This window comes from Quercus suber, unplaced genomic scaffold, assembly GCF_002906115.3.
Source record: "Quercus suber isolate HL8 unplaced genomic scaffold, Cork oak 2.0 scaffold_150, whole genome shotgun sequence".
Classification (NCBI taxonomy): domain Eukaryota; kingdom Viridiplantae; phylum Streptophyta; class Magnoliopsida; order Fagales; family Fagaceae; genus Quercus; species Quercus suber.
Window position 1 is genome coordinate 1,210,051 of NW_027069611.1, and position 27,050 is coordinate 1,237,100.

Sequence of the window (27,050 nt, forward strand, 5' to 3'; positions counted from 1 at the left end):
AACGAAGCATGAAGGCTGACGTTATCTTAGCTGAAGGGAGGTACAGGCTGACACCTTAAAGGCTGACGGTTCCATGAAGACCATAACTTGGTCATCACGCATGGGTTTGAGAAATTGCTTGTATTCCACGCCAAGTATCAGAGTCCTATAAGGAAAGGATTCCGCAATCTACGCGCATAAGGATTCCTACAAGGAAAAGACTTCTACTCCAAGGAAGAGAGGTCCACCCTCTACTACTATAAAAACCCCAATACCCTCACAAGCCAAGGTATGCATAATTGACCCCGCTCTAGCACTTTAGAGTTGTGAGAAGTTCTAACTTGACCTTCGGAGGGTATTTGGCCGGTACCACACCGGTGCTCTCTGTGAGGTCTTTTCCTTTTTGTTGTGCAGGTGCTGTTTTGAGCGTGCAAGCGTCGTGCAACTCACTGGTGAGATTTTCGGCTTCATCATCCATAAACTCATATATGTATTGCAATTTTAAAATATCAAATTGAAATTTAATTTTATAAATGAGATAATTATTAGCCTCTATAATCTCACAATTTTGGAAGTATGATGGTATAAAAAGATTTAATGAAATCTAATGAAGGTATTGTCATATACTAACATATTAATTTAAAATTTTATTAAGTGGTGTAATATTGACAAAATTTAAATCAAGTATATCTTGAACAAAATCCTAAATTAAGATATAATTTTCTACATTATAGAAAAATCTTACTAGGGTCCGTTTAGATACAATTTATTTTTGCTAAAACTGAAAACTGGAAATTGAAAACACTGTAACAAAATAATTTTTAAATGTGTGAATAGTATCGTGGGACTTATGAATAGTACATGAATAGTGCATAAACAGTGCACTTTGTCTCATGTACAGTAAATTCACGTGCATGAACAATGCAGCTACTGTTAATATGCGCTTAAAAAAAAAAATGCAAGCGTGAATATAAAATGTGAATCAGGGTCATTCTACTGTACACCCTCTTTTATCTTAACCTCTCATATTTTTAATTAATTTTAGTATGGATACCAGTTACCGGCTAATCTGGTTAGAGTAAAAAAAAAAAAAAAAAAAAACGAAGAGGTTTCAAGCTCTGTTGAACGAGAACCTTGAGAGGCGATGTGCCACAGCTATCAGCCTATCACTACTACACAACAACCGCCACCATAAACCTTCCACCATTGCTATCGATAAGAATTTTTATGGGCAATTGAGAAACTGTGTTTCTTTTTATTTGATTTGGGTTTTACTTTTGGTTAGATTTGATTCGGTATTTCATATTCTAGGTTTTGTGTAAGATTTGTGCATTTATTTTTAATTTTTGGGTTAATTTGGTTTGGGTATTTTGCCTATCAATTTCCTCGTATGCCCTTACTACCTGTTCCTTCATCGAGCTTGCTGAAAATTTTGTTCCCAGAAACCATGTCTTAAGGAGAGAGACTTGAAAGGTGATTGTTTTGACAAATTAGTCTTATTCCTCTTATACTACTTTTGTATTTCGGTGCCAAATATGTAAGTATCATCAACTTAAAGCATTATAGTTTCAAGTTTCTAATTTTGGATTGATTTTATTTTTTAAGGCACGCTTGGTGAGAAATTCGTCCTGAAGGTATGTTTTACCATTGCTAGTTATCCTGTCTATCCATCCTATCTTTTGTTTTCCTCTCATCTATGTGGTTTCAACATCTTGTACTGTAATCTATATAATATTAAATCTTCAAGTTATAAATTACATATAATGATGAGTCTTTATAATAACTTGGGGCTCTATTCAATAGATTAAGAGCTTCTAATATGAGAGATAAGCAAATCTAAAATATAAATCAAGTTCTTCTTTCTATCTATCAAAAAATTAAATGCTTCTTTCTATGACAATGTGACAACTATGTTTTAGCTTGGACATGCCATACACAATTACAAATTAAGCATACAGTTCAACTTGATCTTAAGCAAATTTGAAAGATGCCCACCTTTATAGTTTTGTACATTTATCCCTACACACACAAATGTAATAGCCCACAAATCAAATACTTTGGAAGTCCAGGAGAGTCAAACTTAAGTTTTGGTTTTTAAGCAAAGTCACCCAACAGTTCTACCTTTGTGGGCTTTTAAAAAGGAGCATAATCATGATCTTGTACCTCATGAACAAGCTCAAATGTTGCCCTCACAAAGAAAAGTAACTGCTACCCAAGCCATTGAAGTGGATATGGCCTATAAGTATGGGATTTAACAGAAACTTTATGAGTAGTCAAGTAGAGGGTCGAGAAAATTTCGGTTATCTTTTATTCGATTATAACAACTATTTTTGTTTAAGGAGGAGAAATGCTATGACAGAGGGAAATGCAGGAGGCTTGCTGATTAATTTTCAAAAGCAACAAGCTAAGAACCCTTCATTCCTTTATTCGATGCAAAGGATATTGAAGATGAAAATGTACTTAAAGATGGCAATAATGAATTAATTATTGGAGATAATTTGAACAACCTAATTTAAATGGGGTGGTAAGTATTAGATCAAGAGTTGTCATGAGAAAAGTTCAAAGAAAGAAAAAGGTGGAAGTAACCAGTTGTCTACCCCAAATACTATTCTTGGTAACTAGGTTTTGCTTTAGCCATCCCTAAATACCTTTCCTCTTGCTTATATAGTTAGTTGTTCATGTAGTAGCTACATTATTTATTTATTTATTTTTAACTTTAATGTGCAGAGTTCAAGTTCTCAGCCATCAAATTTGGTTCATTCCTCGTCATATTAGCATCCGCTATATTACCATTGGCAAGCACCCTTCCTCAATACACAAATGGAAATATGGTAGAAAGGATTTAGTCCCATTATGGTTATTTTAAATTATATCCTAAAGTCACTTGCTTTGTTTCTCTTTTGACATAATGTTTACAAAGTTCTCGAGAGAGTACTAACTTACTAATGCTAGTTATTCATTAGCACCTGGCCTAATTATAGGTCCAAAAACAAATTTCCATGCCAAAACAATCATCAAGCTTTTGTATGAGCAACAGATCCAACCAATTGTTTTTTTTCTTTTAGGTTTGCATTATTAGTTTACTCTGTTCATATTTTTTATTTATTTCCTCTCAATATTATAATTTATAATTTCTAGTGATTTCTACATGCTTGCTATAGTTCTATGTGTATATATATGGTTAAATTAGAGGAAATTAGTTAAGTTTGTTCCCATGGAATGCAAATTGAGGAATAAAATGTCTTGGTGCCTGATTTTGATGCACAGGGTTATGTGTCATTGGCGGTTGTAAGATGTGACATTGTATGCTATTTTATTTTTTATTGTAGAAATTGTGTAATGTAGAAAGTAGATTAGGTATATTCTGCCAATTTCAAAGAATCATCCCAAAGGAGTAGGAACTCACTTTCCATTTTGTAGGAATGCATGTTTTGGCAAAGAATGTATGCCCTTGTGGTGACAGATATAATTGATGTCATCAAATTCCATTTCATTGAATTTAATTTCCAAAAACCAAACCATTCTTGGACCTAAAAATTTGAACAATCTTCATTTCGTCACATTATTGCTATTATTTTTCAATAAATTTCCTTCCTGGACTTCCAGGTTGGCATCTCCCAAAAAAAAAAAAAAAGTTTGCAACATTATAGTTCTGTCAACTTTAGGATCCCAATTATGACCTGTCTTCCCACAGATATGTGTATATATATATATATATATATATATTCTCAAGCTTTGTGTCTAAGTTTTCCCAACTTTTGGCAGGTAGTTTGACAGTAAATTGTGCATTAGTCATTGAAGTTTTGATTCAAAGTTTAATAACTTGGGTTTTGCTTTGTGAAGGATCTTCTTTGTCATCATATTCCTGGTGATAACCAATTGATTTTCTTAATGTGAAAATTGATTTGTTAATATGTTTCTTGGTTTAAACTTGGAGTGTGTATAATCTTATTCCTATTAATATGTTTCTTGGTTTAAACTTTAAAGTGATGTTAAGCTATTTTATATGCATGTTATGCGGTCTTGAAGGTGATTCGTTAGATTGAGAAATGCACTAGATTGCAGGAGCTTTTTAAAGTTTACTATGCTCCTATTGGACCCTTGGAATGGTAAGTCAGGAAAATCTTGGACTGTGCCCTGCCAAAACCTCCTACACCATGTCTAATTAATAACTTTTTTTTTTTTTAATTCCAACTAGTCAATTGTAGGTTTGGCCCAAGGAAAAAAAATGTTGAAGTATGAACTATGGAATAGACTTGTCATGAGTCATGACTATGACATTATTTTTGCCTTATATTGTTGCTATTTTATAATCAAATCATTGAGCAAATTGTTGTATCTTTATGTCGTAGTTAATCTTGTCTTGATGAAATATATAAAATGTATAATTTTTATTTTTTATTTATTTTTTATTATTTTTTGCAAATAACATATTGTGAATGAGTTCTATATATATGAATTACTAGAACTCGATTCTGTGCTCAAGTCTTAAAGGCTTGAGTTCCTTACACAATCTCAAGTCTTTAAGACTCAAACTTGAAATGCTAGTTTACAAATATGTTTCAAAAACATGCCAACTAAAAAAATTGTTTCAAAATTCATGTTAAATGGAAAAAAAAAAATCGTACATCAAAACATGCAAAGTTATTTGATCTAGTTTTATAAGATGATACGGATGCAAAAGAAGTGTCATTGAAACCATCACTAGTGAAAAATTGTTGTTCCCAACAATTTTGTTTAAGATGGTACAATCTTAGCGCTTAACAAGCATGTATCTATTTGAACATTGAAATTTTTTTTTGTGCAGTGCAAGTCTGATTGGAGTTCAATTTGGTAAATTTAGTGGTTGTGAACATGCATGCGATTTAATGTTGGCTTCAAAAAAATTTCGTTTATTACATTAAATATTAGGGGTGTAAAAGTTGTTGATGGAGTTAGTAGAAGTAAGAGTGGGATTTTTTTTTTTTTTTTTTTTAAATTAGTAGAAGTAAATAATCAAACTTTTATTAGATATTTTAAAAAATTTATTAATAGTGTTAACTGAAAGATAATTTTTAATTAATTGAAAAGTTTAGTATTGATGTTTCATTTAAAGCTATCTTAGTAATTTCATTTAGCCTTAAAAAACCAAGAAGAAGAAAGGGAAACCATCAATGTAACATTGAACTTTTACATAAAATTATTTTGAAATTATGAGCTTACAGCAAACTTATTGAAAACCATACATGCTAGATAGCTTTTTTAGATAACTTATCATCTTTTAAGTTTCAATAAGTATACAAAAAGAACAACTTATTTTGGTAATTTAGGGAGTTTTGGGGGTAATTTTGGTTGTTTTCAAGTTTTAGGGGAGTATTTTTGGTCATTTTTTAAGTTTTGAGGGTATTTCTGTCATTTTTATGGTTTTAGGGGTATTTTGTGGCACTGATAAGTTTTCAACAACGAAAACATTTCATTACTATTAGGGCTCTCTTAGACTTAGCTAGTGGAGGCTCTGTTAACTCAAATGAGGCTCACACTTATCATTGTGGTTGATATGCTAAACTCTCAATGACAAAATTATTTTGATAATTTTTTTAAAAAGGATTAGGTTGTTTATTTTTGATAAAATCGGTCAATTGTGCTTAATTTTTTAGCTTTTCTATTGGTAATTTTTGTTATTGTGGAAATTTTTTGGGATGTTTATTTTGTTTTAGATGGGTCTAAATGTAATAATAATTTTATGAAACAAAATTGTATAAACACTTTAGATGGGTGGTTATACCCATGTCGAACATAGTCATTTGACACTTCTGCACACGTGGATCCAAAGAAAATGCCTAAAAAATATAAAACCTAGTGTAGTAGCCTTGATTGATTACTATTTTATACTGGATCTGTATTTTTTTTTTTTTTTTTTTTTTTGAGAATCGGATTTGTAGTTTCAATTTAATCCCCCAAAAAAAAAAAAAAAAAAAAAAAAAAAAAAAAAAAAAAAAAAAAAAAACCTTATTATTGTTCAAGGTAACCCTACTAGTAGGCTAAGAAGGAGAGGAACATTCGTACACTACAGGGAACTAAAACTGTCATAAGCATAGGCACAACACATAGATTGAGATCCCGTGCAATACCTAGGGTATTGCATGGGGTGCAATAGCTTTAATATCAGCCCTAGATTAAATTCAATGATAAAAAAAATTGGCACGTCATATGTCCAATCTGGCGATCCACGTGCTTCAATTTCTCCAATTTCTATTCTCTTTTCACTTCAACTTCCCCAAATTTTAATTTCAGAGAAACTCTCTTTTTTGGAGACTGGAGACCCATGGCCGAATCTTCATGGCTTCAGCTAGTCCCACACTATCACCACCACCACCACTAGGCCTTACCGCTGTAGTCTTCTCCTCTCTCATGGGTTTCTTGTAGCTCTCTCTCTTCTCATTGGACCCACACCATGGTAGTTAGTGGTACTTATTACCTCCACTGGTGGCCACTGGGTCTCCCCTCTCTCTCTCAAATGTCTTTTCTCTTTTATTTTCTTTTTGTTTCAATTTAAATTATTTTGATGACTAGAGCTATGTAATTTTGCTTAGGTTCGAAAAATGGGTGTTTTGGGTATGGCTGGTTGATTTGGATTTTTGGGTCTCAAATGAATGGCAATTGGATGGTCGTTTACAGACTTGGGGGTTGATGTCAAAATGGGTTTTGATATGAGCATGTGGTTTATTGTGTAAATACTAAATACATGTCATTATGTGCGTGAGTGATTGAGTGTGAGTGAAATTTTTGTTTATGCTTAAATTTGTGTAAACACATGGAGTAGATTGCTGGCCTTAAAATTTGGGTATGTAAGAGCATTCACATCAGATCAGTTATAGTCTTCTAAAATACATATACAGTATAAATTTTGCACATTTTGAGCAAAAAAACACCTACATCAGTGGGTGTAAAAATATGTAAAATCATCCATATTTTTCCCTGAGCTACAGTACCCGTGTAAATATACACGGTTACTGTAGCTCGTGTATATACTAAAATAATATTATCCAGTTCGCACCAAATTTTCTCTCCCCATTCCGTGCACAACGACCTCAGACACACCCACACACAAACACATATCAACACACAAACAAACCCACACACAAATAAACCCACACAGACAAACCAAAAGACACAGAGATCGGAGCTTGGTTTGTGGGTCGCCGGAGCTTGGTTCGTGGAGCGTGGATCGACCGGTGAAGACACGATCTGGGTCGCCGGGGCTTGGTTCTGAGTCGCCGGAGCTTGGTTCGTGGAGCATGGTTCGTGGATCGGCCGGTGAAGATGCGATCTGGGTCGCCGGGGCTTGGTTTTGGGTCACCGGAGCTTGGTTCGTAGATCTGCCGGTGAAGACGCGATCTGGGTCGCCGGAGCTTGATTTCTAGACCGGCTGGTGAAGAAAGCTTCTGAATCCGGTGAAGAACTTTATCTGGGTTGGTAGTTTTTTGAGAAAGAACGAGAGGGAGAGAGAGAGAGATAAGAGAGAGAGGCTGTAGCTTTTTGAGAAAGAACGAGACGGAGAGAGAGAGAGAGAGAAGAGAGAGGCTGTAGCTTTTTGAGAAAGAACGAGACGGAGAGAGAGAGAGAGAAGAGAGAGAGGCTGTTAAGAAAAAAAATGAGAAAGAGAGAGGGAGAGGTGATCTGATAAGAGAGGCGCGTAGGCAGTTGGGGAATATAATAAAAAATTGAGAAGGGTGAATATTTTATTTAAATAGATGTGTATAATAAACAGACTGATGTAGGTGTCTTGTAAAATTAAGTATGTAAAATAGAAAAAGTAGGTTTTAAATGTGTAAAATGGAAAAATTTATAAATGAGCTGATGTGAATGCTCTAAAGGGTTAGTTCTATGTAATAACCTTGATGTTAGTGTTTTTTTTTTTTTTTTCCTTTGCTCTAATCTTTATTATTATCTTTGCTTCTTTGTTATTGCTATTGTTGTCGCATTTGAGCCTTTTGTTTTTGGTTCCTCTTGAGCAATTTTAAGAGGTTTTTCCTCTTTGACATTAGCTAGAAATTATGTTGCTTGGTCATGAGGTATTCTAAAAAATATTTTTCTTTTTTGTCCTTCTAATTTTACTTAAGTACATGTCCTTTTTCCTTAAATTTGGATTGATTATCCAACTGTGTATTATTCTAGTGGGATAATATATTTGGCATGTTGTAATTCATTTTATACATACAAACTATGGCTCTTGAAAGGTGAACTTGTGAGGAAACTTTTTGTTGTCTTGAATTGTCACTAGTCATACTTTACAAGTTTTGCCCAAATGTTAAGCAATAAATTATAGATTTTTATATATTTGTTAGTGCATGTCCAAAATATTTTGGGTTTTTGGTTCGAAATAATCTTCCAAAATTTGGTGATTCTATTTTTCTTCTAATAAAACATCAAGTATTTCTAGATGAACTTTGATTCTACTTGGACATTTCTATGTTATTCAGATATGGTTCTGATTTGTACAATAAAGCAAGAATTGCAACTAATTTGTTAGGCATAGTTGATCATATGAATAGCCTAGTTTGTTTTATGCTTTCATTTACTGAGGCTGAAATGTTATATGGAGTAATGACCATATGTCCCTCGTTTTCTTGTTAATAGGAAAAAAATTTAGCCTTTGCTGGCCAAAAGTTTAATGTATCTTGTGAGAAAAGCTTTTGAAACATTTCATGATCAATTGAAGCATCATGTATCTTGAAGTCAACCTAGGCTAGTGCAGCAATGGAGTGCTTGATTTTTTTTCAGCTTTTTGGTCAGATGGTGGAGAAACTATCAAAAAGGGAGCTAGAACAATGGGCCACTACATCTAATCCGGAATGCAAGAATAAAGCTTACTTTGAGAAAATTTAGACACAACCAAAGGCCATCTTTGGAGGGAGTTTTAGCGATAGTGGAGACATATGACAAGCTATTCGCTACTCAAGCACATTCTTAAATATGGGGCTACAATTATTTATGGCCTGGGCTTGTATCTTCATCGAAAGGGTTTTGTTTGGTTGTGGGATAGCCTAGTTTTTTTCTTTGTGTGGTTCCTGGCCTAGCCTAGGGTGTGTGCCCAAGCTATTTACCTCTATATACGGATTTGCATTTCTTTGAATAAAATTTTCTATTAACATTGAATGTATTCTCTAATTTTGTCGCAAGAGTTTCCTTATTTATTTTATACAACAATCTTACAAGAATGTAGAATTCAAACCAAGAGAATGTACTAACATGTTTTATCCTTTCATGATATTATTTTGAGAATGCAATTGATTGTATGATTTTATTTTTAATTTCTAATGCTTCAGGTTGAACTAGTAGAACAATTTTGACGTTGCATTACAATCACAAATCGATACATGAGACGAAAGATAAACAAGAAAAGGATTTGATCCAAGAGTGAAAAAAACTTCTATTGAAATGTAAACTTTGATTACAAGAACATAATAATAATAACAAGAGTTCTAATAAAATATGCACATCCATGGGCAAAGATTCGCTTAAAATAGATGGTGCCAGCAGTTTTCAATTGTTTCTCATATTTATTCTATTTTTGACAACTACACTTTTGTAAACCAAAAGAAGAATTAATTCTTAATAGATGAAAAGAATGGTCAAATTTTAAAGTCATCCCTACCATCCAATGGTTCAAAAGAAAATATAAACAAAATTGTATTGAATTGTAAACTTTACTCAGCCATAATGACAAGAATTTTATTGAAATATACACTTTGATTACAAGGTCTTAATAATATTATAGTTGGTAATAAATAACTTTTTCAACCATCACAATACATATTTCCATTAGAAAAGAGGGGAAAAAAAAAGTCCTGCGTGCATGAAGATCAACTTGTTGGAAACTTCGATTCCGCAGCAAGGGTACATTAAATCCCATTTCTAAAACTTGCCTGTGTAGAACTTGTCCACCTGTGAAGGATTGGAGAAGAAGGAATGCAAGTTAAAAGCTTCATAGTCGTGAAAACTAAAATTTATGTATTTAAGTTGATAACTTGGTAACTGGTAAGAGTGAAGTCTTTAAAGTATGGTAACGATTAACACCAAATTTCCTAAGTCCTAACCATCATGAACATAAGAAAATTAGTTTCGAAGCACAATAATGAGCTATGATAGTTGTCAGTCAAGTTATGGAAGTACCGAAAGTTTATAAAAAAACATGTAACCAAAGTTCCTAGAAATTAAATCCATAAGGACTAAGATTATAGAACCAATTTCATTATAGACATTATAAATAACAAACTTCATGGCCAATAGTATACATCTATAATAGTTTTTACGGATGCCACAACAAGTGAAAATCTAAAAAAGTCCATTTTGTATAATTTAGAACTTGAAAATCTGTATAACCCAAGTGACACTCAATATGGATCATTCAAGACAATAAAAGCATGTTTTTTTTTTTTAACAACTTGTATACAAGAAGTCTTTAAAGTCAAATTTGCATAATTGCCTCCAAATGCAAGTTAAAAACTCCAAATGCTAACTATTTCAAGCATGCGTTTTTCACAACCTGAGATGAAATATATGCTGTCAAAATTTCTCCACAAAAGCATTTTTCAATGTGTTGGACATTCATTTTTTGGTCAAACACTCAAATAGACAACTCCACAAGGTTTTAACTTTCATCATCAAGAACCTAATAATAACCCATTGAATACAAATTACAAGGATTTAAGCATTCCTCTCTATTCTATTAAAACCTCAAATTTTCATTTCCATCGAAATTGGGAGAAATAGGAGGGAATGGAATTAGATTTAATAAATTTTTTACTAAAACTTTCAAAATACCCCTATATATTAAACCTTTTATTTTAAAATAAGAGTTTTAATAGTAATATTGTCATAAAATGATTCCATTCCATTCCTTCTGTATTACTCCTAAACAAGATTACTTACATTCCATTCATTTTCATTCATTTCCATTCCTTTATTTTAAAACATCCAATCAAGGTTACTTAATTCTATTCCATTCTATTCTTTTCCATTCTTTTTCCTTACTTAAATATATTCTATTCCATTCCATTCTTTTCCATTCCCTTATGATCATTCCATTCCATTTCATTTCCTTATAAAGTCTTGTTGAAGTTCAAAATTAATCACAACCCAAGGCCCAAAGAAATAACACATTGGGCTAATTTCATGGGAAATGAAGCTAGAGAAATAAAAGAGCTGGGCTCACGTAATGAAGAAAAGAGGAAAAGAAAGAAGAAAAGGGTGAGAAGTCCAAAGAATTGGGATCCAAAGACCCATGAAGGAACAGGCTTTAAAATCCATGAAGCAAAGGAAAGGCCCAGCCGACTAAGATCAGTAAGCCAAAAGAAGCCCAATAGGAAGAGCTGGGCCTGGATCCCAGAGATTACCAGAGCCCAAGGATCCCTAGGACGCACAACACGGTCTAAGTAAGATTGAAATGGCTCAAAGGAAAAAAGCACAAAGGACAAAGGACAGACGGGTCTCAAGCGCCCAGTCATGCAATGAGGAATCAGAAAGTATAAAACAAACATTCATGAACAAAAGAGTTGTGCCTTAAGGAACCAAGAATGAGAAAACTGTAAGTAGAAGTGACCAGAAGGGAGCTTTCAACCCAGCAGTAAAAGATTCCAACTATTTGCAAAAAATGACAAGGATGGGGGGCAACCAAAAGCTGAAAGGTGAAAAAGGGCCAAATAACTAAGATCAGCAACTTGAGGAGATCTTGAAATAGAAAATGAGCTAGGGGCTTTCAGCTTGGTCACACCAAAAGGAAGAAATTATAAGAAAGAAGGAAAGAACCAGCCCCTGAGTAAACTGACATAGCACGAGCTCTGAGGGGCAAAAGAGAGAAATTACTAGTACCCCAGAGCCCTAGAGTCGCACTATAAAAGGAAGAAAAAAACCCATGCTAAGGGGCATCGTCCTTTTTTTGGATTCTTAGAAAAGATATCATAATAGAGCCATAGAAAAAACTCTGTAAAATTCAAGAAAAAATAGAGAAACATCTCTTGGTATCCCAGAAACAACCACTATAGCATATACTCGGATTCAAAAGGATTCAAACTTTACAAGTCTGGAGGCTTGAATGGCCATCAAAGTCTGTAATTTTTTAACTTAGTTGAACCTTGTATCACGTCTTAGTAAGCACACTATAACTATAATCAAAGAAAATTAATGAAGTATTTCACATTAATCCAAGGATCCCTAACCACTGTTTTGTGCATTTCTTGATTACATTGCATTTCTTTGCTGTTTTCGTTGTCATTCAATACAGATATTTTCGTTTGTTAGTTTATTTATGTTGTAGGAAACTTGCTTTGCGCATCACTTGGTTCTTAAACAGCCATTTAGTTGCGGTGAACCAGACCCAGTCCCATCAAGAACAATTATTTGGCCCAGGATCCTTGGGCCGCTGTGCTGAAGAAAAAAGGCACTCTCACAAGTCTCCAATGAAGCCTAAGTGAAAACTGAAAAGGGAAGAGAAATAGATGGGAGAAATTGAAGCACGCGAATTGCCAGCTTGGATAGATAACGTGTCAATATTTTGAGCATTGGAATTAATCCATGGTTGATATTAAAGCTATTGCACCCCGTGCAGTACCCTCAATCCCACAACTCACCTCAACACAAGATAATTTTGCAATTCCTAGGTATAGAATAAGGGTTTTGGTACTAATTTTCGAAGGAGTTAGACAATTTTTGGAAAGGGTTAGGTTTGCTTGGTTTTCTTGCTACTCACTTTTTCGTTTTTAGGACAAGAACTCCAAAACATTTTTGGATCATCATAGAGAAAGTACACATAGAAGAGGCAGAAGCTACTTGTAATTACAACAAGAAAGATAGACAAGTTAGCAGCCAAGCTTAAAAACGTAGCGAATTGACACGCAAAGCCAAACAAGATGGAGGTAGACAAAACATAGATAGTGAATTTCAGGAACTCTTTCTTCTACGAGTTATCATTTGGGGGAAACTAATTGAATACAGTGAAACAATGGTCCAACATAAAGTATGCAAAGTAGACAAAAACTATGAAAATGATCATGGGCAAGTCGTTGTGGATATAGGCACGGTAAATTGTGCTCATACTGCTAATTGTGAGGTTTAGATAAGCAAAGTGAGGGAGGAGGCTTAGGCTGTAATCTTTGTTTTTACAGTTGTTGTTGCAGTTGTTGCAAGAAGAAAGAAGAAGTGTGATCTCAAATTTATGACAAATCCAGTCCGAAGGCTATTCTCCACTAACCACTTGGAATTAGCACGACCTGACGATCAAATTCTTGAAGGGAATCATCAATTTTTTAATGTTTTAATAATGACTCACTCTTTTTTAATGATCTTGTCTCCTTCTAAATTTGCGGCATGATATGCGAACCATTTTCATATAAATCTATCATTTTTTTTCTCTAAAATTCAAAGTTTGCCATATAGCCAAAGTTGTATTTTATGTGATATTAGAATTTTTGTTATTGAAGGCAAGTAAGAAACAAGCCAAAACACGAAACAAACAAAACGTATCTCATGTTCTCATATGTTGGTATTCAGCACATTGTGTCTTCTTGTCCACATGCATACGTGCACATGAGAATTGTTCAGTTTGAATAGTCAAATTCCTCTCAAGCAGAACGCATTCGAGATTATGTTAAACTGCTCAAAGCAAATTCATGATGGACGATTTCTTAACCAAGCAAAAGCAATATAGTATCCCACGCAGTGGCTATCATATCAGTAATCTCCATTCAGCCAAATATATATATATATATATATCAGTAAGCTGCTGTACCCATTAAGAAAATGTAGACATTCCATTTAAGATGTTGTACTCATATCATATACATATATTATACCAGTATCATACCACCCATTATATTATAATTTTTAAAAAATTACTCATTTTATCTATCATATTAATATTCATATTCGTCCCTATGCACATGTCCATACTTCCTACCCTATAAATCGTCGTAAAATACTAAGGCCCGTTTGGTAGAGGAATTTGATTAATGTTGTTTAAAATAATGTGAAAATGTGGTTTAAAAAGTGGTGTCAAAAATACGTATTTATAGTATTCATAAAGAAAAAAATGTTTTTAGTAATGTGTTTCAAATAGATATTTTGGTATTTAGAAATATGAAGTTGTGTGTTTGGTACGTGTGTTTAAAAAAAAAAAAAAAAAAAAAGCTGCCACCGGTGCTGTTTTGGTTTGATTACACATTAGAGGAAAACAACACACAAAGTGGGAGAGCACAATGAATTTACGCGTGGAACAGCACAGTAAATTTGCATCAGGCGGCCCAGAGTGTTAGACTTTCAAGTGAAGCACAACTCAAACAACGTTTGAACACTAAACTCAAACAATATTAGTTAAGAATCACTTACCAAACACATATTGCAGCATAGAACCCATCTGTTTGGGTGTTTAAACAGAAAACATTATTGTTGAAGATGAGTTACCAAACGGATCCTAAAAGTCAAGGACAACCATGCAACTGAGAAGTATTTGATTAGTTTTAAAAAAAAAAAAAAAAAAAAGTATTTGATTGTTTGAAATTATTAACCCTCAATTACTTTTTCCCAATAAAAGCGTATAACTTTGGCTCTTCGAGTCTTCGGTCTTCGGGGACTGATAATCTACTTTGACTTCAACTCTTCGAGAAATTACTATTTTTTTAATAAGATTCATGAATTTAAACAATTATTTGCTTCTAGATGACTGACAGAGTCTCAGGAGTCACAACAAGTGTGGGCCATCATAGAAAAGACTTAAAAGTGATTTTCAAAAAGAAAATAAAAGAAAAAAGAAGACAAAAGTGAGGCCTACTCTATTAGCTCAAGATTATCAACAAAAACAAAACAAAAAAAAACAAAAACAAAAAAGGCCTCTACTCGCTCAAAACATGGAGAATCTGACAAGTGATTCCGAGGCATTTCTTTTTCTTATCGAAATTTGCCCCAATTGAATATTAAGTGGGCTATGAGCATATTACATCGATTATTTTTATTAATTTTATTTTATTATCGTTAATGAGATTTGGCTTAACTAGTAAGATTCGGATATTTTATTTAATCTATTTAGATTCGAGTCCTGCTATCAACAAAAATTCATTGATAGGCATCCAAACGAGTTGACTTGCACATAAGTCCAACTCTAGCGTCTTGCCCAGAGGCTAGCGTAACCTCGCGAACCTCTATTTTCGATACAAAAATAAAATAAAATAAATTAAATTAAAATTTTGTCAATCTCTAGGCAGACTTGCCCACGTAGAAGTAGAACATATAACTTTTATTTGAAAGCACCAATTGTTCACAACTCTACTCTCTCAAAAATGAATCTGAAAAATGTTTCCAACGCATTTCTCATTTCGATTCTTGCAGGTAATATAGAATATAACATGAGAATTTAAACACAAAGAAAGCTGAAGCAATGGTCCTTATTCCTTAATTAGAGCGTTTGACAATATATATATATATATATATATAGCATCCCCTAAAGGTATGTTGTAATAAACAAAAACAAATATGTATTTTGTATTTGCCATTAAAAAAAAAAAGCTGAAATGAAATCTAGAGTGTATCAAGAGCAAGACCATGACTAAATAAAGATGGGAAATATGTTATCGTAAGGATATAGGTTTATTTCCCAAGAGGGGCTGAAAAGATGCCCTCTGTAAAGTGCTTCTATACTTCTATACTTCCATTACAGTTCGCATAACTCCATTATTTGTGAGAAGCAATCTAATCAAGTCCAAGTGAAGAATGCACTGTAATTCATATTCTTAGGGAAAACCAACTTTGCTGCCCACAATATTACCAGATGGGTCCTTTTGAGTGGTAATGGACTGTAATTCATATTCATATTAGGTACTGCTTTTCCTTAAATGATGAGAGAAATGTTTTGTCTACCATTGCTATTGTGGTTCATGATCGATACCATGCACCATCCATCTTGTCTTTTTACCAGATTGCGATTTAATTTTTCTCTTTATCCTTTATATATATATTGCAAGGATTTTCATGTCAATGTGAATGGATCTGAATTTAATTTTGAAGTGAGGTCGTCCGTGGAGGTGCCTATTTTTATGTTTATCCAATATTACTTTAATTTTTTAAAGGATATTTTCGTGTTTGTTCTTAGTTTTAAGTCACTTTTGGATCAAATTAAATCTAGTAATGTTTAGAAGATTTCCCAATTAGCAATTAATATTAAGTTTAGATAATTAATTTAATAATGGAGATATACCTAATCTGATTCAAACCTCTATGACGTTATGTGATTTGATTTATCATCAGCTGAAATATCTATTGAGCTTATTGCATGTTATAACCCCAGTGAGTTTTCAAAAGAACAAAATTTAGCTAAAAACTCCTACCAAAATATTAACATAACTATATATCTTAAAATTTTGATGTTCTTTTTATGTAAAATGATAAGGACCAACTGCCTTAAACAAGGCGGAGCCATTTTGTAAGCGTAGTCAAAGAAAGGGATTTGAAAGCACTGTGACCTTTAGATTGTGATTGTAAATTGTAATGGCATATTTGAGAAATACAAAAAGAAGAAAGAGAACACAAAGTGTCGTCATATCCACACAAAGAGTGAGACATCCATAAAATGCTCTTTGATAAGAACGTTAGATATATATCTATATTATTTATAAGAAAATTCTCATTTTTTAACTGAATTTTTATATGGTTCAGAAATATGTTTAAACCTTACATTTAATAGGAAAAAAACTAAATAACAATTCAGTAAAAATATGTCTTTAACTCTACTTAAAATGCCTATACAATAAAATACTTTCTTACTAATCTATGTTTTTAAAACAAACTTATCCAATTTTTTTTTAAAAGGAAAATTCTTAGACTAGACTAAAAAAAAAAAAAAAAAAATTATAATGTTTTAATTTTATATATATATATAAAAATAGTGTTTTAAAATGTTCAAAACAAGTGGTCAGATTTATTTTTTTTAAAAGAACAAATTTGGTTATTTAGCAAATAAAATTAGCTTCCTAGAACCTTCCTTTCAAATAATTTTTCCCATTCCCAAGCTCCCACCCACATGGCCACCTTTGCTCCTCAACTTTCCCATTGCATTTATTCTCTCATATATATTATTTATTACTTTTTTACAATTTAGTAAGTTTACAATACTTCTTTCTTCTCAATATTTTAGATTCTCATCTCTGTCTTTGTCTTCTTCTTTTTTTAATTCTTCTTTCTTTAGAGGTTAAGGATGATATTTTTGGGATAATTGATTTTGTTTAGACCAAAGTATTTTTTGGGGTACCAATACTTATAAGGATGTTCTAGATTTTTTGTTTCTTGGTCACAAAGATATATAAGATTTTTTGAAATTTCATCTAAAAAAAAAAAAAAAAAAATTCTACTACCCTTCTTTTTCAAAATTTTGGGCCCCCATCCACATGGAGGCTTTGGGCAATGTCCTATTTGGCCTAGGGGAAAGCCTGATTGTGATACTTCAAATTTCATTAGGTTAATTTTGATTTACTTGTTGGGTAGGTGTGTGATGAATTTCAGACAAATACTAAGTTGATTTGGGGTTTATTAATCATGTCCTTCTAAGCTAATCCTTCACAGATATATGTTATTGTATTACCAAAAAATAAAGATTCTCACAAAACTCCAATTTCGTACCAAATTGTGTTATGAAAATGACATATTTTGACCCGAATGAAAAATGTAGTTTGTTTCTAGCATGACTTTTTCCCCCCTACTTACACAATAGAGCTACTGTAGTGAGTGCATTTTCTCTTTGAAAGATATTGGCCTATAAATATAGCCACAAGTGATTGGCCTATTAATGAACAAGAATCATTCTTTGTTTTTTTTTTTTTTTTTTTTAATAACAAAACAAGAATTATTCTTATTTTAAAGCTATCCTCTCTCAAACATGAATCTCACAAATGTTTCCAAGGAATTTCTCAATTTGATTCTCACGTTCTTGTTCCAACTTTTATCAAAATTTGACCCACAGCTTCGACGACCAACACCACCTTCTAATGAAGATGCCGACCCAGAAGTAGCTGCTCAACCAGATGGGAATGATACGGTTGACCAACTTCAAGCACCTGATGAGCCAGCTGAGCCAGGAAATGGTTTCGACCCAGATACACCTGAATTGGTAGTTGAGCACCGCAACAACAACTTGAACAATGCTATGGTTGCTTTTTGCTTTGCCTCCTCTATGGCTATAGCACTGCTACCGATTCAAGTTCACTCCCAACTTCATTCATCCCTCCTCTGGCTCGCCCTAGCAGTTCTACTCGGCTTTACATCTTTCTTCCTTAGCGAATTCATAGATTCCAGGTTTGTCGTCACAGTCCGAGTGCTCCAAAAATTTGGCCAATCCTTCACGGTCACGGCTTTCTATATGGCCATTAGCCTTCGATTTCCTTTTTATTTTAAGTGTACTAGCTGGGCCGTCTATTTTATTTCCTTCCTCACCATTTTCATCAGCAGTTTCTTTTAGCTTGGGGTTTAAAAAAAAAATAAAGAAGAAGAAGGAAAAAAAATGAAAAACATTATTAAAAAAAAATAAAAAATAAAAAAAAAAGGAAAGAAGAAGAAGAAGAAAGAAAGAATGAATGAAAGAAGTGTAAGATAGATGTAAAGCAGTTTGATTTTTTTTTTTTTTAATCAATGTCTATATTTTGTTTACTCTTGCTACTGGGCACTCCTACATGTAAGCTTTGCTTTATAAATAAATAATGGCTCTTTTATTTTTAAAAAAAAAAAATCAAAACAATATTATGGATGTTAGGAAAATTATAAAATTTTCAATAAAAACAATATTATTATTAGTCTTTTCTTAGTAATAAATAAAACCAATATTATTTATGCATTGTTCTATAGTCTCTTCACCCATCAGATCACGATGCTAGGGAATTGCCTCCAGGATCCATTATAAGTTCACTTTTTCTTATTATTAATCCACCAAAAAGATTTCCTTTTAAAATTACAGGCACCAAAAATACCAACAAAAAAAAAAGTTAACTAAAAGAGAGAGTCTGAGAGAGAGAGACAGAGACAGAGACGTCAGACAGGAGAAACATTGTATGCACAATGTTGCTGGTTCACTGCATACTTTACTGCATATATACTAAGAACCAGTGAATTATCAATACCATATTAGTGATTTTTTTAAGGTTGTACCAAAGTTTCATAAGGTGGCAGACTAGTTCATCAAAAAAAAGGTTCATCAAAAGATAAGGTGGCGGACTATAATATACCCATGACATATTTAGGTCCATTTACTGAAAAACTTGATTCACTAATGGCGGCTCCAGGAATTTTTCTCAAGGTATTCTTTAAAGAGCATAAATTATACAATCTAATAAAAAGAGAAATTCATATATTGACAACAACAACAATAAAAAAACACGCATGATAGTCTTCTACGAGTTTTCGGTTGCCTTCTACGAGTTTTTATATTTTGAAATCGGCACATGATAGTCTCATTATCAATGCTATAAGCTACATCTCTTTCAATGTACACAACTAAGCAATCATTCATCTGCTAAATGTAGAATAATTTATGGAGCAAAATTTAATTTTATTGGCATAAAATAAGCCAAGGGTGTTCCCAAATTTTTTTTGAAGGGTAGACAAATAAAAAATTTAAAATTATTATATATATAAAAAAAAAAAAAAAATTCAAATCAGGGTGGACCTGGCCTTAAGGTGGCGCTGCCCTGGTGATTACATTATTTCAACATATCAAACCCACCAGCTGGGCATATTATATGTTAAACCTAAGCCAATCAATTTGTAATTGTGCATATGAACAAATAAGAAAATTAAACAACTCAAAAAAAAAAAATTATATAATTGATAATAATTACACAATTTAATCTAGCAACATAACCATAGACTAGACAATAATTCAAGATTTTTAATCACAAAATGGACATTTTGTCAAATAACAGCTGGTATACAATTTATCTTTCTTCATAATTAAAATCATGTAATACAATCCATTAACCAAGTAAGCATATAATACATTATTACCATACGCTATAAACCTTATACCACATTCAAGCCTCCTCGGTTTCTCAAAATAAATAATAATAAAATTTATTAAAAAAAAAAAAAAAACATTCAAGCCTCCTCAGCTCATGTGTTCACATCAGCACATTCAGGTTCTTTGAAAACACTTCGCATTTGTAAATCTCAACTCTATTTATTATTACATTAGCATAGGCGAAGCTAGGAGGTGCCAAGGGCCATGGCCCCCTAGGTTTTTGCAATTTTCAATTATCTATAGTATTCAAATCATAAAAAAGTACTAAATTATAGAAAATATATAGTTATTGATCACCCCTCAAGATTTTAGAATTTAGGCCTTCAACTCTTTTGTCCTTTTGAATTAGTCTAGAACGCAAGTTTTATACATTGTACAATTGTTTGAGTTTTGGATAGCTCCTAAATAAATTTTTTTTTTTTTTTAATTTTGCTTGGTCACTCTGAAAAAAATTTCTGGCTCTACCATTGTAAATTTCATTACTACACTGTTTTATAAGCCTTTTGTAATAATTGATAATAGCTTTTTAGCATTTTCCATAAGAATAATGTTCCTCCTTTGACAAGCATCAAACATTAAACATTAAGCATATTGTGAACCTAATTGCACGTGTTGAGCAACTACCACTAGAACCCATGCAAAAGTTTTTGGATTTTTTTAACTTGCCTCTTTTAAAATTTGATGCTAAAATTCGTGGGTCTTGGTGTACGGTCAAAGAGGGGAATTACGTGGCTTTTGTAGTTTGTTCTTATTGAGATTAATTGTTGACAGGTAGGTTGTAGAGGCCGGAGCGATGGATGGACTTGGTGGCGGCGGGAGGAGAAGTGGAGTGGTTTCACTTTCCGCTGTCCTCTAAGTGTTCGACGAAAGAATTGTTTGGGATTTGAGAAGATGATGAGTAAAAGAAATGTGCCATAGAAAGCGAACGAGCTGAATGCGGCGGTAACAGTGCGGAGAGTTGGGAGGAGCAGAGAAGTGGAAGGCGGAGCTAGATTTCCAGTATTATTATGTCTAAGATATATTACAAGCTTAGATTTAAGCAATAAATTGGGGATGTAGCTCAGATGGTAGAGCGCTCGCTTAGCATGCGAGAGGTACGGGGATCGATACCCCGCATCTCCATATCTTCCTTTGTTTTTATTTCTGCGTTAATTGATCCGAATATAAACTAAATATATTTTTTTTCCCTTTGAGGGACTCATCTTCCAATGGGGCTACCTTCATCAAGAACTGCAAAGGCCAACGGCTCTTTGAAGCATACCCATCAACCAAATCCCGCACCCTCGACCCCAGATACTGAACATACATTTGATTGAACCACGAGAATCAAAGCTGAGAATGAAGCAAATAAAATAACAACAAGAAGAACCTGAAGCCATCAAAAGCAGTACCTTCTCAACCTATGGTCGAAACTTCGCCTACGTATTAGTTGATTCCTTTCCTAGTCTTTTTATGTTGAAGTGCCCCAACGCCACAATAGACCAAAGTCAAACATGGGCCCAGGAAGTATTCCCTTCTCCTGTATCGTTTACAGGCTTTGCTTCTAATATTTAACATTGACGGGTGCACTTGTTCATCAGCTTTGGACCTAGGCAAATTTGGGCCTAGAGGAACTTGTTCATCATCTTTGGACCTCTGCACCAGCTGGGCCTTTTCTTGCAAAGTTGGTCCCCCTATTTTTTGGGTGTTATTGATACATCCATGCGACTTGGATAATCAATATGCTTCGTTCACTAAACTGCAAAAATAGCATTAAAATTGCTTTTAAAATGGTATAATTATACCGCACAGCATGTAACAGTACACTACACTGCATGGTGCAATGCGGTTTGTAGTTTTATAATGAGAACACTGCACAAACTGCACCGCATCCTCTCTATATATTAATATATTTATTTATTTTAAATATTAAATATATTATTAATAGTTTAATAATTTAGTTTTCAAAAAAATTTTGATAGTCTTATTAAGTGTTGACTAGGAAAGCCAACCCAAAATAAAGAAAAATTAACCCAATAGTTTAAAACTTGGCCAAAAACAATGGAAAATTTTAGCTTTGGACTGGGTAAGAAAAACTCAAAATTTGAAAAATATACTGATTTGAAACCGTTTAAACTGCATCTTTTATATAGCATTGCACATATGACTACAAAAATGAGCTGGTGCATTTATGGTTTTGGCTAAACTCTAAACCGTACCCTACATGTGGTCGCAAAAATAAGGTGTTGTGTAATTATGGTTTTAGGTAAACCGCAACGCAAAGTGTAGTGCTAAAGATGGCCCAAAACAGTACCGCACCACAAACAACCCCTACTTCCTTGTGCCGGTTTGGATAGCTAGTAAAGTTGCGTTGCGTTTCACTTGTTGCGTTTTCTCCTTTTTTTTTTTTTTTTTTTGCACTTGTTGACTTTGGGGGACAAAATTTACTGTGCGTGTATTGTGCATGCACTGTTCACGCACTGTTCACGCAATATTTAATATTAAAAGTGAGTCCCACAACACTATTCACACATTTAAAAATTATTTTGCTACAGTGTTTTTAGTAACAATCAGTTTTTATCAACTTTTAGCAACAATAAGTGCTATCCAAACGGAGCCCTTGTATACATTTTTTTTTTTTTTTTTTGGAGAAACAAACACACACATAAGGGAGAGGGAAAAATTCCTTAAAAAAAAAAAAAAAAGGGAGAAGGAAAAATGTTCTAACACAAAGACACACCACAAACTCTACTAAAAAATCATGCTTGTATACAATTGTAACTTCTGAAGTCACATGAATGAATTTAATTGAGAATTTTGAAATATAGCATGTAAAAAATTGTAATTTTTACTCGTTTTTCAATAATTTTTAAGCAAGCCAACAGAGTAAAAGGAAAATAAAAATAAAATCCCTGTGAGTCTTAGGTTGTCCACTCTTAATCATGGATACAAATGGTCATTCATGTATATCTCGTCATTGGCTATATTAACAATGAGTTATTGAAGGTAGGTAGCCTAAGCAGGTGCTGTGAGGGCTCATTGCAGACAATGATATCAAAAACAACTATAAAATAAGCTGACTTAATTTAAAAGATGGAAGTGTTAAAAATAATACTAATTTTATTATAAAATTAAAACAACATAATAATAAATATTTTTTTTTAATTGCATTGTTTTCATATTTGAAAAATTAAAACATTATTTATATTACCTATTTATTAAAATTTGTAATAATTATAATATCACTCTTTATAAGATAAGTCTATAAAGAACTCATACTTTGAGAAATTCACTTGCAATTTCCATTTTTTACCCTCCCACCACCACCAAAAAAAAAAACCTTATTTTGTTCAAGGTAACAACTAACAACACTAGTAGGCTAAAGTGGAGAGGAACATTCGTACACGGCAGGGAACTGAAATTGTCATAAGCATAGGCACACCACACCACACCTCTACACAAGGTAATTTTTAATTCCTAGGTACAGAATAAGGATTTTGGTACTAATTTCCGAAAGGAGTTAGACAATTTCCGGAAATGGTTTAGTTTGCTTGGTTTTCTTGCTACTCACTTTTTCGTTTTTAGGACTAGAACTCCGAAACATTTTTGGGTCATCATAGACAAAGTACACATAGAAGAGGCAGAAGCTACTTGCAATTACAACAAGAAAGATAGACAAGCTAGCAGCCAAGTTTAAAAACGTAGCGAATTGACACGCAAAGCCGAACAAGATGGAGGTAGACAAAACACAGATAGTGAACTTCAGGAACTCTTTCTTCTGCGAGTTATCATTTGGGGGCAACTTATTGAACACAGTGAAACAATGGTCCAACATGAAGTATGCAAAGTAGACAAAAACTATGAAAATGATCATGGGCAAGTCGTTGTGGATATAGGCACGGTAGATTGTGCTCATACTACTAATTGTGAGGTTTAGATAAGCAAAGTATGGGAGGAGGCTGAGGCTGTAATCCTTGTTTTCTGTGTTGTTGTTGCAGTTGTTGCAAGAAGAAAAGGTGTGTATCTCCTACTAGTACTGCGACGGATTGATGACATTTTGATAGGCAAATAGTGACTGAGTGTAGTGAAACTCTGTGCTAGGTGGTTGTGAATGATGTAGCTGGTTTAAAGCTAAATGGCTTCATCACTATATATAAATAAAGAGGAATGGTTTTTGAGTCTTGGATTCAGAAGATGCCTGGAAATTATTGTGGAAAAAGAGCGTGGAACTGGAATGAATTCCTTGAAACTTCCATGAAGATGCACAGAATTAATTCCTTAAGAAAAATGAAGCTACGTCAGAACTGGTGACTTTAATTTTGTAGGTACTGAGAAACTTCCAGGAAAAAGCTGGGAAAGTGGGTAGTGAATTTTTTACTTGACTTAATTGGGCTGGAGCTTGGAACATTAAGCCCAACAAGATAAAGAGAAATTTTGCTGCAATTTCAAAAAAGATGGACCCAATCAGAAGAGGAAAATAAGAAGTTGGGGCTCAAAGACGGTTCTTTAACAAGTGGGCTAGAGACAATTGAGAAGAAAATTGGGTGGCGCATGAGTTTTTTTTTTTTTTTTTTAATTTTGGGCCTTCTCCAAATCTTTTTATTTTTATTTTTTAAGAAACAAATTAATCGCTAAACACACACTTTAATTACATTCTTTCACCAAATTCAAACACATTACTTAATTCAAAGTATCACTACAAAAGGGCATAACTTTTGTAGTAGTCTTTTCTCAAAATCTCAATATTCTCCATCTTACTTATATCCTTATAAAACGAAGACTGTTATAATATTACCAGACAATCATCTCACAACATAAAGATAAAAAATATATATAAAAAGGAAAATTATAAGTTTGTAATTGTGCTTTTTATCCCATTTTCCACCCAATTTTTTCTCCCATTTTAAACACATGATTATATTAAATTTAATTGTTTCAAAAAATATGCTAAGTTGACTCTAGATAGTAGAACACACAATCCCAACAAGCCAATTTCACCATATTTTCAATCACGTTAATGTCCCAGCCACTTGGTTATAAGGTCACGTTATTAAGCTAAAAAAATAATATATATTTTTTATTAAACAGTAGACAAAAAAAAAAAGATAGTACTATTAATTAATGTAATAATGTGCTCAAATTTAATTTTAAAAAAAAAATAGATAATTCAATGATTACACCAAGAAAAGTAATTTAAATACGGATGTCATGAAAGCTACAAGCTCCTGATAGCTATACCTAATAAATCCGTAAGGTGTAAACTATTAAAAACCATGAAATCATCTCGCAATTCCAATTCCCAATGATCAGTTATAAAACCCACATTATGCATTGCTTTACAAGTTTTCGTTTTTTTGTTAAAACCCAAACTAACCTAGTGGGCCTTAAACATGATACTTCACATTCCACTTTGGTCTTACAAAAGGAGGAGGTGGCATCTAGGTTAGAGTTCATTGGGTTTGAGAATTATTGGAAAAAGTTTCAATGGTTCGGCATTTTTCTAATTACGAATTTCATTTGAGAAGTCTTTGATAATTGTTGGAAACTAGTACATTCTAATGTAGCTTTTCAATGCTAATTAATCCATGAACTTGTATTTGCACAAATTCTTAGGTCCTAAATACATTTCTGTTAGCGTATCATTGTGACGAGGGATCACACTATTTTTGTTAGCAGATGGTGTTGCTGTACAAGATGTGAGATTTGCTTTCATAGAGATATTAATTAAAAGAGAATAAGTTAGGTTCGGAGCTGACGTAAAAGACACTTTTTACGCTAGCCAATCCTGGAGCGACACATCAGCCACAAATTTAAACTCGATACACCTTATTACACGCAATTATAACCCAATTAAAACCTCAAATATTCCTCAAACCTTCTTCTCCAAGCGACAAACCAAAGGCGGACTCTCCTCCTCCTCCTCACATCGGAGCTCCATTCCACCACAGTCATCACCGGAGTTGTTTTTGGAGACTGAAAAAGATGCCAAATCCGCTGTTAGTATAGTGTCACAATCTCAAGGTTTGTTTTCTCATGATTTGGTGGTTTTCCCCTATTTTTAATTTCGAAATATCAATGGATTTGGGTTTTTTTTTTTACACCAATCACTTGATTTTGTATGGTTTTTGTTGATTTGGTATGGGTTTTGCTGTTTTTCTTATTGGATTCTTAAATCTTAAGTGATAGATTCAATGGGAGGGAGATGGATTGAATATGAACGTGGTCAATTTTTCTTCAATTTTTTTAGAAAAATTGTAAATCTTAAGTGGGTTTTGATTGGTTCTTAAATCTTAAGTGGTAGGTTCAAACCAATCTGATTGTGGTTCTTCATTTTTTTTTTTCCCCAAGCTAGTCTGGGTTGTTATGAATTGTGTTTCAATTCCAAATCATGATTCTTGTGTGCTTCCTTTTTAAGTTATGAAACTTTTTTTATTGAGATTTCCTATGTATTTGTATCCCAATATTGCTCTGTTGTTGCTCTTTTGAAAGGATTCATTTAATTAGTTGAATTGTTCTTTATGTTAATATTTACATACATACCATTCATTTTCCTATAATATATAACTTGGGAAATGGTATTTTTTATATTCTCTTATGTCTTAAAAACGTGAGATGAGATTTACTTAAAGTAGATTATGCCTTTGTATATATGGAAACCAAGAACAACAAGATTCAATTATATCTTCTTTTGTGTGGCTACACTCGTTCTAATCGGCTTTCTATATCAGATGTGATTGAGCTGCCCTGTTCTCTCCCTAATGAAGCTTTTGTTTTAATTTCAATTGGCGATGTGGATTCGGTGTCATAGGTCCCAAATTGTTTTGATCAAGATATGGCCAATCCAATAATTTGGCAAGTTTGTTCTTTTGTTCTTCCCTAATAGGCTTTTTATTCATGACAAAATGAAAAACTAATTTGAAATGGCCAAGTTGTGAGTTTCTGATGTCCATTAGTTAGCCATATAGGTTGACTAAGTGTATTAAGTACTGTATGAATTGTTATCATGCACCAAAATGGGAATTTTTAGTTTTGAAGGTTCTTTTTTAAAAAAAAAAAAAAAAAA

The 27,050-nt window shown here is 33.1% G+C and overlaps 1 long non-coding RNA gene and 1 other non-coding gene across 3 annotated transcripts; both read left to right on the plus strand.

The window, feature by feature from the left end:
- Window positions 1–1,031: 1,031 nt before the first annotated feature.
- LOC112035449 (uncharacterized) lies at window positions 1,032–4,384 on the plus strand. Of its 2 annotated transcripts, XR_002885495.2 has the most exons (4): window positions 1,032–1,452; window positions 1,585–1,613; window positions 2,707–2,810; window positions 4,009–4,384. It is a non-coding gene; the product is annotated as an uncharacterized LOC112035449 (long non-coding RNA). The 2 variants fall into 2 exon arrangements; XR_010630360.1 differs by having other exon boundaries at window positions 2,707–4,384.
- Window positions 4,385–21,057: 16,673 nt separating this feature from the next.
- On the plus strand, window positions 21,058–21,130 carry TRNAA-AGC (transfer RNA alanine (anticodon AGC)). The gene has a single exon. It is a non-coding gene; the product is annotated as a tRNA-Ala (tRNA).
- The last annotated feature ends 5,920 nt before the right edge of the window (window positions 21,131–27,050 follow it).